General features: G+C 40.5%; 1 pseudogene; it reads right to left on the reverse strand.

Annotated features, from left to right (window-relative positions):
* Positions 1 to 3330: 3330 nt before the first annotated feature.
* The window catches only part of LOC113018015 (coxsackievirus and adenovirus receptor-like), a 41756-nt pseudogene continuing 31023 nt past the window's right edge, over positions 3331 to 14063 (reverse strand).

Consider the following 14063-nt stretch of genomic DNA (forward strand, 5'->3'; position numbering starts at 1 on the left):
GGGAAAGAAGGCGCGGTCAATGTATTTCACAGCGCTTGAGGCCGAAATTCTGATGGCAGCATATGCCGATAACACGCAAATTCCGCGGAAAAAAGTAACACAGCCACAGCTGCAAAAGAAAGGGAGCATGCATGGCAAAACATAGCCGACAGAGTCAATGCGTGAGTGTTAATTTAAACATTGATCTAGGGATTTCCACCCATTTAACACGTTATTTTATCATATGTTATTTTATTTGTTATTTTATACATTTTATTTTGTGATGTGATGTGAGCGCAGGTGCAACCCAACAGGCCCCAAACGTTCCTGGCAGCAAGTAAAAATGAAATATAAAAATATAGTCCAAACAGGTAAGGTGTAATTGTATTATGAGCCATAGTGCTTGGTCTGTTTGTCCCATGTAAATCAATTGCAGTTAGAGGCTACATTAATTTTCTTTCTGTAAGCACTTATTGAAATTATCTGAGCACATTACAAGTACATATTTGCTTACTCTGTATGCTCAAATGTGACCCGTTATAGCCAACAGAAAAAAAGCGGAGGCCCGAAAAACAGGTGGGGGTCCTCCACCACCACCACTCACAGAGGCTGAGCAGTTGCCCTCAGCCAAAACAGTGGGCGCCCTGTGGCCGAAGGCATCTCTGCGGGGACATCCTCTGAGTCAATAACCCCGCAAGACACAAGTGCCTACATAAGGGGTAAATCCAAAATAATACATGATGTGCATACATCCTTTCTTCACAGTCACCTTTGCAGTGCGACTCATTCATTTGATAAACTCTTTACCATAATGGATTATTTTGTAGTGAAGTTATTTTCCGACTGATTTTGCCTTCCCTCAGTCTTGGTTGTCTTTGAGAGCATAATGACAATGAAGTGTAAGGTGATTGGTATGTTTGTTAATTGCCATTTGGTCCCTTGTAAGTTATAAGTGACCTGTATAAACCTCATATTCTATCAGTTGATGGTGATGGTGTACTGCATCTGGTGCAGCCTCCTGTTGAGCCAGACCAACATGCAGTTGTGAGTAATACTCCACAGATTATATGAGTTTACAGTAGAACAGCAATGTTGTTTATTTCTTTACTACAGGAAAATAATGAAGAAACATTGACAGCTGTTACAGAGGAGGAAGCAACAGAGACACTTTATGAGGTTTACATCGCACAATGGAAAATATAACAATTGAATAAAATGTGGTACTATAATAAAACCATAGACTTTCTATGTCTCTAACAGAGTGATGATGGAAATGCAGAGGAAGAGGGTCCAGCCACTTCTCCAACAAACCTTTCCTCAGTAAGATGTTCAGCACTGATTTACAACCAACCTAAGTAGGCATGTACTATGAATGTCAATGCTATTTTCTGTGTTTCAATAGCTACCTGTAAAGCAGCTGTACAAGACCTATTTGAAAATAAAAAAATGTGACTTGGAAATGGAATACTTCAAGCAGCAAATCCAAAAGACCAAGATTGAGATTTTACTGCTGGAACATCAGTTAAGGGTGGGTGAAGTGGTCAGAGATGGACGAATTATTTCAGTGTTTGAACAACATAATAATATACTTATTAATACTTTGTGTACAAGAAATACAGGCAACCAATAAAGCCAGTTGAACAAAAAATCCGTTTATTCTTCTTTCAACATGTTGAGGTGATGGGTCAAAGGAAATGATTGTGACATATGGTGTCTCTGACTGCGCTTCCATCTTGTATGTCCGTGGGAGGGTCAGGATGTTCATGGTTTGGATCACTGCTGATGTTTGGTTCAGAAGGACAGTGTTCTCCTCTAATTGTGGCAATGTTGTGAAGAATCACACATGCTACAATAATGTCACATGCCCTTTCTGGGGTGACACTGAGTCTTTGCAGGCACTGGAACCGGGCCTTAAGCATTCCGATAGTCATTTCAACTCTGGCTCTTGTCCTGCAATGAGCCAGATTATATCGCTGCTGTGGGCCCGGTTCAGGGTCAGAGTAAGGGGTAAGCAAATAGGGTAAACATGGATACCCCCTATCACCAAGCAAGTAGCCAGTGAACTCTCCTAAGACAGAAGGATACACTTCAGTTCAAATGTCCCTGTAGCAATTGGTCTTTATATATTTTAAAGTATTCTCAACTCACCATGTCCAGATTTTGTGCTCAGTGTACATTCACAAAAAATTCGTGAGTCATGGACAGAGCCTGGCCACTTGGCTTCCACATTTGTGATAATGTTGGCAGCATCACATATGATCTTCACAGTGCAGAGAACACAAATTAGCATCCATTACTATAATGAAATAATTTGTTAGTTTGAAATGCTACAGGGAACTATGTACCTGCACATTAATGCTGTGGAAAGACTTCCTGTTCACATAGTCTCCTTCATTTACTGAAGGAGCAATGATTGGAATGTGAGTGCCATCTATACAGCCAATCACGCCTGGGAACCCTGAAAATAAATGTGCAATTTAAGTAGTAGTCCAAGTATCACCACATCATAAATTAAGTTCTGTTCATCCTGATACCTGCAATTTTGTGGAATCCCTCTTTGATAAATCTTGTGGGTCTATGACCGGGGAACACCACAAACGAGTGCAGGAGACGTTTCAGTGCAACTGTAACATTCCTGACTGCCCGACAGACGGTAGCCTTGGAAACGTGCTCAGCGTCACCAATATTATACAGAAAGCTCCCGTTTGCAAAAAACCGAAGTGCAATACAAATAATATGTACAGAACTGAGAGAATGTCCGCGATGTGTCACATGAGCAATATTAGGCCTGAGGATGTTATTCAAAAAAATTATAGATTGTGCTGAAAAACGGTAACATTCACACAGGAAATCATCAGGAAATGATAAAATGTCCGAACGCGCTCTAATCGCTCTCTCCCGGCGGAGAGCTCTGCGGAGGATTTGGGCTTCACGATCTACTGGCTCTTCAAGGAAGGGGCACGCCATGTCCGACACTTCCTACTGTCAGGTTTCCGACAAAGGGGCGGAGACAGTCAGGGTTAGTTGTAGTAAACCTGCTAGGGGGCAGGTTAGCTTCACGGAGTGTGTCGTCATAGTGACTCACTCAGGCTTCAGCTGAACTCGCTTTGTGAAACCGAAAACCCAGAGTTTTCGTTAACTCAGGGTATACTTACTCAGAGTTTGCACTAAACCGGCTTCCTGAAACAGGGCCCAGGTCCTGGCACACTTTAACCTGGTGTGGCATGATTGCGGATGCCCTGCAGGTAGGTTTGCTTCCCCTGCAGTGGCACCGTCGACCACACCCCCCACAAAAAGAAAGAGCATTGATCAAAAATAAAGGAAACAAAGACTCCATCAAGAAAACACTGGTTATTAGTGCATGTAAGACTTTATTAACCATCAACAAATAAACTCACATTAAAGTGAAATGAAATAAAGCAACAATATTCCAGCAGCTTATGAAATGTGTAAAGTGAAGTAACAGACTGAAGAGTCCCCTTCATTGAAGGAAGTTAAATCTGATCAGAGGGAGAAAACAGCTGATGTGCAGTGAAATAATTTCATCCTTTGGTTTTATTTAACTATCAGAACATTTTTTTTTTTTTCCATTCTGTTATAGATGAACAATCAATCCTGAACACTAACAGTTGGATTAGTGATTGTCTGTAATTCACAGTAATTCATCCACAATCACACACAGTGTTCGTCTTGTCAGGTGGTTCCTTCAGTGTAATTAGTCTGTAACAGCTGATCTCTAGGTGAGTTAACCTCACATAACAAGTTTGATCTTATAAACAGCTAAAGCTATCACTGATTCTAAAACTGTAACAAGGAGGACGCCAAACCTATGTCACAGAAATTGTCTTTTTGCCATGAAATTAAGAACAAAATACTGAAAGTGAGCATACACTAAAGATCTTTCAGCCACTAAAACAAAGAATGAAGAAATTCCTTACCAAATATAGACACAATAAAAACAGATTAATTATTGTCTGTGCTTTAAATTTTACTGAAACATTTGAACTTTTAAAAATATATTTTGCTAATAAACTGGAGACAGTAGTGGATTAGAGTGCAAAATTGTTTGACAGTCTGATTTTGCACTTATAGGAAAATAAATAAACATAAATATAATCACAATTGAAATGGCTTAAACAAAAAACAAAAAAACCATCTAGACTGTTTAAAAATAGATGTCTTAGACTGTTGACATGTTAATGACATGTTAAAAATCCATTGTTAACCACCTCTGAATGCTGGATAATTCAGTGAAGATACATGGGATTTTTTGTAACTAGTGATTAGGTTGCATGTTTGTTTTTTTTTTAAAACATACTTTTTTATGGCTAATGCATCCAGTCATTTTAGTCTAATCTGGAGTCTCATAAAAATCACAAGACATTGTTTTTACGTTTTCTGTAGATCACAAAAACGGCAACAGCAGCAACAAGAAGCACAGCAGAAACTGTCAGACCAACGATCAGTCCAAAAGATCCATCTTCTTCTCCTCCTGGCTGACCTGCAGGTGAGAAACAGCTGTCAAACTGCTGTCAGACATTATCTACTGCACTCTGATCACATCACTCAGACCAGCTGCTTTCTACAAAGTCTCATCAACAACATCTTTAGAAACAAACATCAACAACCAGGAAGCAGCTTCACCTCTGATCACACACACACTCAACTCTACTCACTCACCTGGAGGAACAACTTTCAGGCTGATGATGCTGATGTGCCCTGTGTTACTGCGGGTTGCTCCTATCTGGATGACACGACACTCGTATGTTCCAGCATCAGAAGTTGTCACATCCTTCAGAATCAAAGACACGTCTCCATCCTTCATCTGTCTGTCCTACAGATCCACCCGGTTCTTAAAATATGGATGCTGGTTGGCTGGATCAAAACGCCCATCCCGAAACACAAAGACATATTCATCTCCCAGGTCAGCTCTACTCCACTCTACAACTAAGATGTTGTTGTTTGGAGTTTGACAGGTCAGAATGACATTCTGTCCAGACTTGGCTGTGATGGTTTTGTGGTCTGAAAGAGGAAACGACATACACAGAGATGTGGAAGTACAACTACACTTAATAAATACACATGCACAAAAAGAGACTGTTTTATTTACACACACAGACACACACACAGACACACACACACAGTTGCCCATGAGTAACTTTGCTAATAATGATGACGCTAATACAAGCAGTAAACAGGAAAATAAAAATAAAAATAAGAGCGCTGTTTTAACAGCACCCTCTTTCATCTGCGAGCAAATGCACCCTCCTCAGAGTGCGCTCAAATGCTTGTTGATGGAGCTGCAAAAGCTGGTGATAGCCTAGCATACATAGCGAATAGTGGACACATACATGCTCATGCAAGTTTGTCGTGTTTGAGTACTGTGCTCGCACTAAACATCTGCACAAGCACCACACCGCTTTGGTTACATCCTTAGGCGAACATTGATGTCTCGCCATGAAGAAACAAATTATTGTAACTCAAAGAAATCCAGTCTGATCAGTACCAGACTTTACAGGCGTGATGACACCCCTACCCTGAACAGTTTGATATGCTCATTGTCAGGAATACTCAGCGCGTCACCTAGTGGCAACAGGAAATGTCACGTCTTTCACTTTGAAATACTGATTTTCACAGGTTCATCATGTCCACCTCAAAAGCGGTAAATATTAATATCAGTCCCTCGTGATGCTTCAGTGACAAAATTGTGAGTTTAAACTGAACAGTGCACCCTGGTGGCAAGGCGGTTCACCATGAAAGATGAAGTGGCTTTTGAGGGGCTTGAAAAGTATAAAAACCCTTGGAATTTGGGCCACACCTCCAATGTAATGAAGGTTGTTTTCTTATGTAACGATTTTCATGGAATACTGCAAAACGGCTCCACAGCGCCCCCTACAAAATTTCAAAACATCAGCCACTGCTCTGTGTTTCATCTACGAGTCTGAAACCTGGTAAGCTTATGTAAGTTATCACAATGTACAAAAAAGTCTCTTAGAGCAATATTCCAAACCCAACAGGAAGTCAGCAATTTTAAAATTAATGTGTAATTTTGGCAACATTTTCCCCTCTTTTCAGGCCCTGTACTTCAACGAACTCCTCCAAGGGATTTCATCAGATCGAGACAATCTCCAGTGTAGGGAATCTAAAGACCTTTGTGATGTTAAATTGCAAAGCTTTTTACATTCAAGAAAAAGGGATGGTCATGGCAGCACGTGGATCACTCGCCAAAAAGTAGTCATCTGCTGTCACTCATAAACACAATGTCCAATCTCTCCCAAACGACGCAGGCATTAGTCGAGAGCTCGGAAATGTTTGATATGCCATTTGTCAGTAATGGTTAGAGCGCCACCTAGTGGGACGACTTTAATCATCATTGAATGAGATTAAATTTTAGCTGGTGGTTCTACGCATGAATTCCATCAATGTGACATCAGATCTGACATGCTGGGTGTAGGTTAGAGCAGGGCGATATGACCAGTTGAAAATTTGCGATAACGATATAACTGATGATATAATTAACACTAGACAAAATACTTTACAACTCCACAACTTTATTACTGGAAAAAATACCCATCAATGTATTTTTACTTAAATAAGGAGCTGTTTTTTTATGTACATTAAAGTTATACAAAAATTTGCAGTGCAAATGCAAATTCCTTGCTGACAGTTTAACCAAAAGGCATTTCCAGTGGAAATTGGCCGACATATCCTCAGCATAACCATGTATAATATCCACAAAACTTAGAAAGAGGTTATACACAGCGCTTTGAACGACTAGTCATGTCACACATCAAATCCACCCTACCTCCCACCCTGGACCCACACCAGTTCGCATACAGAGCGAAACGATCCACAGAGGATGCAATCTGCTCTACCCTCCACCCAGCCCTAACTCATCTGGACAAGAAAGACTCATATGTGAGAATGCTGTTCATAGACTTTAGCTCAGCATTCAACACCATAATACCACAACAACTCATCTGTAAACTGGACAGACTGGGCCTCTGCAACTGGCTGCTGGATTTCCTCAGCCAGAGGCCTCAAGCGGTGCGTGTGGGCAACAAGGTCTCAAACAGCATCACCCTGAGCACGGGGGCTCCACAAGGCTGTGTGCTCAGTCCTCTGCTCTTCACCCTGTTGACACATGACTGCACACCAACCTACAGCTCCAACCACCTTGTGAAGTTTGCGGACGACACAACGCTGGTGGGGCTCATCACCAAGGGCGATGAGACCCACTACAGGAAAGAGGTTGAGCTCCTGACCACGTGGTGCAGAGACAACAACCTCCTGCTAAATGTCAGTAAGACCAAGGAGATTATTGTCAACTTCCAGAGAGGCCACACCTGTCACCCCCCATTGACCATCGACGGCGCTGCGGTGGAGAGGGTGAGCAGCACCAAGTTCCTGGGGGTGCACATCAGTGAGGACCTCTCTTGGACCACCAGCACAGCATCACTGGCCAAGAAAGCACAACAGCGCCTCTACTTCCTGCGCAAACTCAAGCGGGCAAGTGCTCCACCACCCATCCCGACTACATTCTACAGAGGCACTATTGAAAGTATGCTCTCCAGCTGCATCACTGTGTGGGGCGGTAGCTGCACTGACTATAACAGGAAAGCTCTACAACGCATTGTGAGAACAGCTGAGAGGATAGTTGGTGTACCACTCCCCTCCCTGCAAGACATTTACACCACTCGCCTCACCCGCAAAGCCATCACAATTGTCAACGATGCAACCCACCCCGCGCACTGTCTGTTCAGCCTCCTGCCCTCTGGAAAAAGAGATACAGAAGTCTCCACTCCCGCACTACCAGGCTCACCAACAGCTTCATCCACCAGGCTGTGAGACTGCTGAACTCTCTTCCCTCCCGACTCCCAGCCAGCAGAATCACCAGATTGGCAGAAGTATAGGAAGACAGATTGGACTCTACTCCCCCTCACCCACGCACACTCTCCAGCAAGGAAACACTCTCTGAACCGGGAACTGAAAACATTCCTGACTTGCATTGCAATTGCACACACCTGCAGCTATATATATATTTTTGGTATTTCTTTTGGCACTGTTTATATTATTATATTACTATTTATTACTTTATTGTTAGGGCTGTTTTTTTTGTTTGTTTTTTTTTTGTTGTGCATCTGCACCTTATTGTTGTCAATGTCTACGCATGGGACAGTGTGAAACGTAATTTCAATTCCTTTGTATGGCAAGTACATTTGAAGAAATTGACAAATAAAAGTATTCTATTCTATTCTACACACAATACAGTAATATTATGTTGAAGCACAGTACGTATCGCTCCGCGAGGCTCCTACCTACGATAGCTGTAATGCTCCAACAATCCATCAAGCGGTGCGGCTTCGTAGCTTAGCAAAGTCATACTAAAACATTTGACAGATTTTTGAGCGCCGTGTACATGAAATCGTTTCGAGGTCAGTAAACACAACCAGAATTCATACATAAGGCACACGGGATTATAAGGGGCACTGTCGATTTTCAGAAAAATCAAAGGATTGATTTTAAGTGTGCCGTATTTTCCAAAAAAAACACGGTAATAACGACGGCCCGCTAGCATGCGCTGCGAAAAATAGTACTTTGTTGTGTATCTGACGGACGAAAGCTAAACAAGTTCCACACCACTGAAGTTTTAGCATTTTTACAAACCAATTCTGGTTCATCCGTTTCATTCAACATCCGCTTTCGCCCTTCTCATTCTCCGCCATGCTTTTTCAGCCATGTGCTTATGAAAACAAAGGCACTGCGCATGCGCGTTTTACTCATATTCTATCGCGATATTTCATTGTCTTATCATTGCCCGACATTATACCGGTATTACCGTAAACGGTATGATATGGCCCAGCCCTAGTGTAGGTGTTGGCCGTGGCTTGACGCAATGGGGTGCGAGGGTCCTCATAACGTTGCTTGCAGCTTTAATTGGACTTACAATTGTCGGTTGGAAAACTTTTACATATCGCCCAATCCTACCTTATAGTACTGTATTACCCCATCAGAGCACTTCACTCTCGCACATCAGGCTTACTTGTTGTTCCTAGAGTATTTAATCCAATCCAGTTTTATTTATAAAGCACTTTAAAATACCCAGCAGAGGACGAAAGTGCTGTACAGAAAATAAGTTAAAAACAATAGCGTAAAAGAAAACAGGAAAAATAAATAAATAAAACACATAATACAAACAAAGTTAAAATAGCCCTACCATAGGAAAAAATAAGATAAAATAGCATATAATCATTGCACCTGGATTTAATGATTGTTAATCTCTGGCTTTCTTCCAAAGCATGTCTTTTATCATGTCTTCATTGTTTTAAACGATAAATGTTGCTCTGATGGATTTCTGAAAGCCTCAAACACTCTTCTGATCATCAAGATCGAGAAATTATGCAGTCAAAGAAAAGTTTTAATACATTTACACTTTACTCTTAATTTAAGGTTAGCAGCCTTTTTGAGCACCAGTCAACATGAGCTTGTACTTGTATAGTATTTACTGTGATGTGCCCTCATGGAAAACTATGACACTGTTTTTGTTTCAGTAATGCTGCCTTGTGTTTATGTTCCATAGTGCACACAACAACGAGACAAGCCCAAGGTATTTCTTTGAGCTGTGTGGCAGCTTCCTGTGACAGTTTAGTAATTAAACAGTGAGCTACTTTATCAGCCTCTAACACGGTGCAGTACTTTTCAAAATTTGCAATAAAACTATTCCTGCTTAAGGTGGAAATAACAAATTGTGTTTCACCAATTGAAACACAACATCAAGTACAACCAGGATACATGGAGGGGCAATGCTCGTGATATACGACCAAAATGTAAACGACTCCACCAAATATCGCTGTAACACTCCTGGATGCACTCCATATAACAGGAAGAGAATGGAAATTACTGATGTGATTGTGTGGTTGAAAAGCAGTGCTTAAGCAGCTATAGTGCAATATTATAGTAACACAGTTACATGTTCAGTAATACAGGAAAACACCACCTAGACTAGTTTATACATTTGGTTCATCTCTTTAGAAAATAACAATGGAAAATTCCCTTCATTTACTCATAAATGCTGCTGCCTGCATGAATAAAATTGAATTTACTACTTTTTTTTATTTTATCATAAAATAATTATCACATTTTTTGAGAAATATTATGATATAATTTTGAGGCTGTATCATGAATTTACCTTCATACAATAAGTATTTTCATAGTTACAGCCCGTTTAAGTAAACAGAGGGCTGGGCCTGTCCTTATACACAGTGGTTACAGCTGAGTCTCGTCATGCTTAATGGATATATGTAATGGATATTTAGTAGATTTATTTAGTAACTTAATAGTAACTAATAATAATAATAAAAAGGAAGTGTTTTACGTTTAGTTTCTATTGAAAACTAAAACCCCTGTTTCAACAAAGACCTCTTCTTTCATTTGTTAAATTGTTAAAGTTGATTTCTTCTATTATACGACACAGCCTGTTTGTATATATTTGTTAGATCTTTTAATGCATGAATTTTTAAAGGAAAGCTTGAATTAAAATGGTAAATGTAATTCAAGGGCCTGTATTTATATAGCACTTTAATAGTCCCTAAGGACCCCAAAGCGCTTTACACATCAAATCACCCACCCATTCACACACTGGTGATGGCAGCTACATTGTAGCCACAGCCACCCTGGGGCGCACTGACAGAGGCGAAAGTCAAAGTCACACTCCATGTTGTTGATGAGTACTGTCCCAGCAAAACCTTGACATTATCCCTTGGTCAAAACTGTTTGCAGTACAGCAGCAAAAAACCTTAACTTAATGCTGAAATTTAAATATAGAAAAGAGGTTTAATCACACTGTCTGTAGTGACATTAATCCAGTCAGGGAATTAAAAAAAACAACAATAACCCCAAAAGCAAACGTAATTTGGGTTACTTTGAGTATTACAGAGGATTTTTTTTAATATACAATGCAACCGTTGCATGGTGAATTTAATGTGTAAGAGTATTACAAAAATCTCCCCTCTGTGTCCTGGTGATAACATTTTAACTCCTGTGATAAAAGGTTTGAGTGTGTAAACTGTAAACAGTTAGCTGCTGAGTCAGAGGTCATGGGTTCAGCCATCAGTTATTCACTATTCACATGTTTTATGGCATTAGTTGTTGACTTTGATATAAAACTTCATGAAGTCAAGGACTGCAAAATGCATATCTGACTTCAGCCCAGTGTGTACTCGCTGTGTTGTTTTGTGTAGGTCAGAACAGACAACATTCAATACAAATCCTAAAGGCTGGCAATATAAGAATGAACATTATAAATGAAAACAAAACTATAGCAAACCTAAACTACATCATCTGCCTGACTGTTATCTTGATCAGTTGGTCTGATGGTCACGTTAACTATGAAGATTTATATTAACTCATCTCCTTTCATAAACGGTGGTTCAGAGAAGAAGATAATAAAGTCATGTAAAGTAAAGTAACGAAGCTTTTGTTTTCAGTATTCAGAGAATGCAGCCAGCTCGACTTTGATCACGGCTGCAGATAGTTCACATTCTGGTCTGTCATTACGACGGTGTAGAAGAGACAAAGACGAGCTCATTAACATAAAAAAACACTTATTATATTTTCACTTTATAAGAGAAAGTTTGGCTTTGTTATGCACAGAAACGGCGTCAGCATTAGTCCGTCTGCAGTTCTGCGTTTCCAGGCGTACCGAGAATAGTTTCGATCAGAGAGATTAGCGCTAGTGTTTCAAACATGATCGGTATGGATAGTATTTAAATAATGTATTGTTAAATAACTCTGGCTCATACCTCCCTATGTGAAAGAGGAATGTTGTTTTTGTTTCTCACCTGCAGACACAAACACGACGACACAGAAAGCACCAAACCAGAAGAAGGGCGTAGATGTTGGAGCAGCCATTTCCGTATATCCGTGTACTCCATGCCCGGAAAACCTGAGCTGTCTTGCGAACGCGCATGTGTGTAACCAAGAACTGAGAAAACTCCCCCCTATAGAACATGGCCTTTACTAAAACTTTGATGATGATGATGATGATGATGATGATGATGATGATGATGATGACGACGTTTTTACTACAACATGCTGATTTCATCGAGCTGTCAAATATGACACTGAGGTTTCTAAGGCTCAATTTAACAGAAGGCTCTAAGCTGATATGCCTATCTTCTGGAATCATATGGTCAGGAGCAACAATTAAAGTTTCTCTTTAATCAGAGTTTAGCTGGAGGAAGTTGTTGTTTAAAAAATGCTTGATTTCTTTCAGGCAATTACTTAAACCGGACAATTTATAAAAATTAGAGACTGAAAAAACAGTATATCTGAATGCCATCAGCATGGAGATGATAGGAGATATTATTGTTGCGCCTAATAATTTGGCCTAGGGGGAATATATAGAGTACAAAGAGAATTGGACCCAGGACAGATCCCCGAGGATCTGCCCCACATGGCAGAACAATTGATGACTTGATTTATACGAACAGAAAATGTCCTTTAGGTAAATAGGACATGAACCATTTTCAAACAACACCCGTAATCCCGAAATATCCTTAAGCTTGTTTATTATGATACTGTGATCTCCAGTATCAAAAGCAGTGGTGAGATCCAACAGAACTAGAACTGTGTACTCTCTGGAGTTTGCTGCCATCAAAATGTCACTAGATACTTTAAGTAAAGCCCTTTTAGTAGAGTGCCAATTGTGAAATCCAGACTGGAAAACATCCATGACATCATTTTCTCCAGGAAATAGTTCAGTTGTTCTGCTACTGTTTCTTTCCAAGATCTTTGATATAAAAAGCAATTTGGAAATTGGCCTGTAACTGTTTGAAAAGGATGGATCCAGATTAGGTTTCTTTAATATTGGCTCAAACACAGCTTGTTTAAAGAAACTGGGAACTGAGCCAGTAAGAAGAGAAATATTTATCATTTCCAAAATACAGGGACCAATAGTCAAACACACTAATGAAAAATGGGGCAGGAAGGACATCAAGATGTCCTGTAATGTAATAGGAGTAAAGGCGGACCAAGTATCAAAGGTAAGCAAATTGTAAGCTTGATACTGAGAAGATGATGGAGAGATATTTGACCTGCTGGCAGTGAGCTTATTTGTGAAATAATTCAAAAACTCGTTACAATCAGACATTGAGTGAACTGGTGCATGAGGAACAGAGGGCGAAACACTCTTAATTGTGCTAAACAACAGTTTAGGATTTTTCTTTTATGAAGCTATAAGGTGTGAAAAATACTCTGTTCTGACATTTTTCCACATGTCATTTAGTAAGAAAATAGATTCTTTAAGATGTAACCTGTGAACCTCAAGCTTGGAAGCCTTCCACAAACGTCCTAGCTCCGAAAATTGCGAATAAAAAGGCTGCTAAAAGTTAAAAGACTCCATGATAGTGAAGAATTCAGTAGCTATGTTACAGGATGCATCATCAATATGAATCTCCCAGCATTACATCTTCTCCAATGTATTAATGGATGTCAGAAGGTCGTTAAATTCAGTTAGACAGACCCCAGGAAGTCCAGAAGTTTGGTTAATTAAAATTCAATAAAGGGTTCGCAATTTAATCACCTTAATTTCACCTTAATCATCTGCAGCTCAAGCGAAGAAAAGGAGTCCGAGTTCACCAGCCTGCATTTGAATCAGAATCCTCCGTCACTGCACGAAAGACGTGGAGTTCCGATGTCGGCGCTTCCAGCCGAGTAGATTTCCTTCAAGTGAATCCATGCTTTGCTGCCACGTCTAAGTTTAACACATAAAGTTTAAAGATTCCTTCACGAAGTGATCGTTTAAAATAAACGATTTGAACGAGCGTTAAGCAGGGAAAACCAAATTGATGACGCTCGGTTGGCGCACTCAACAGCTGAGTGCTGTGGCACTTGAATTAAACACCTGTGCACACCTGCGTGCCTGCCGCGATGGGCGGTGACTCCAAGGCTAGGCGAAGCTAACATCCATGGTTGTCTATCGCTACTGCCAGCCAGGGGCGGACAGGTGACTTACGAAAGGTGCGCATGCTGCCATCAAGCCTTGAATAGGGCTGCAGACTGAGGAGTAGCGTCCCCAGGTGACA

This window comes from Astatotilapia calliptera, unplaced genomic scaffold, assembly GCF_900246225.1.
Source record: "Astatotilapia calliptera unplaced genomic scaffold, fAstCal1.2 U_scaffold_31, whole genome shotgun sequence".
Classification (NCBI taxonomy): domain Eukaryota; kingdom Metazoa; phylum Chordata; class Actinopteri; order Cichliformes; family Cichlidae; genus Astatotilapia; species Astatotilapia calliptera.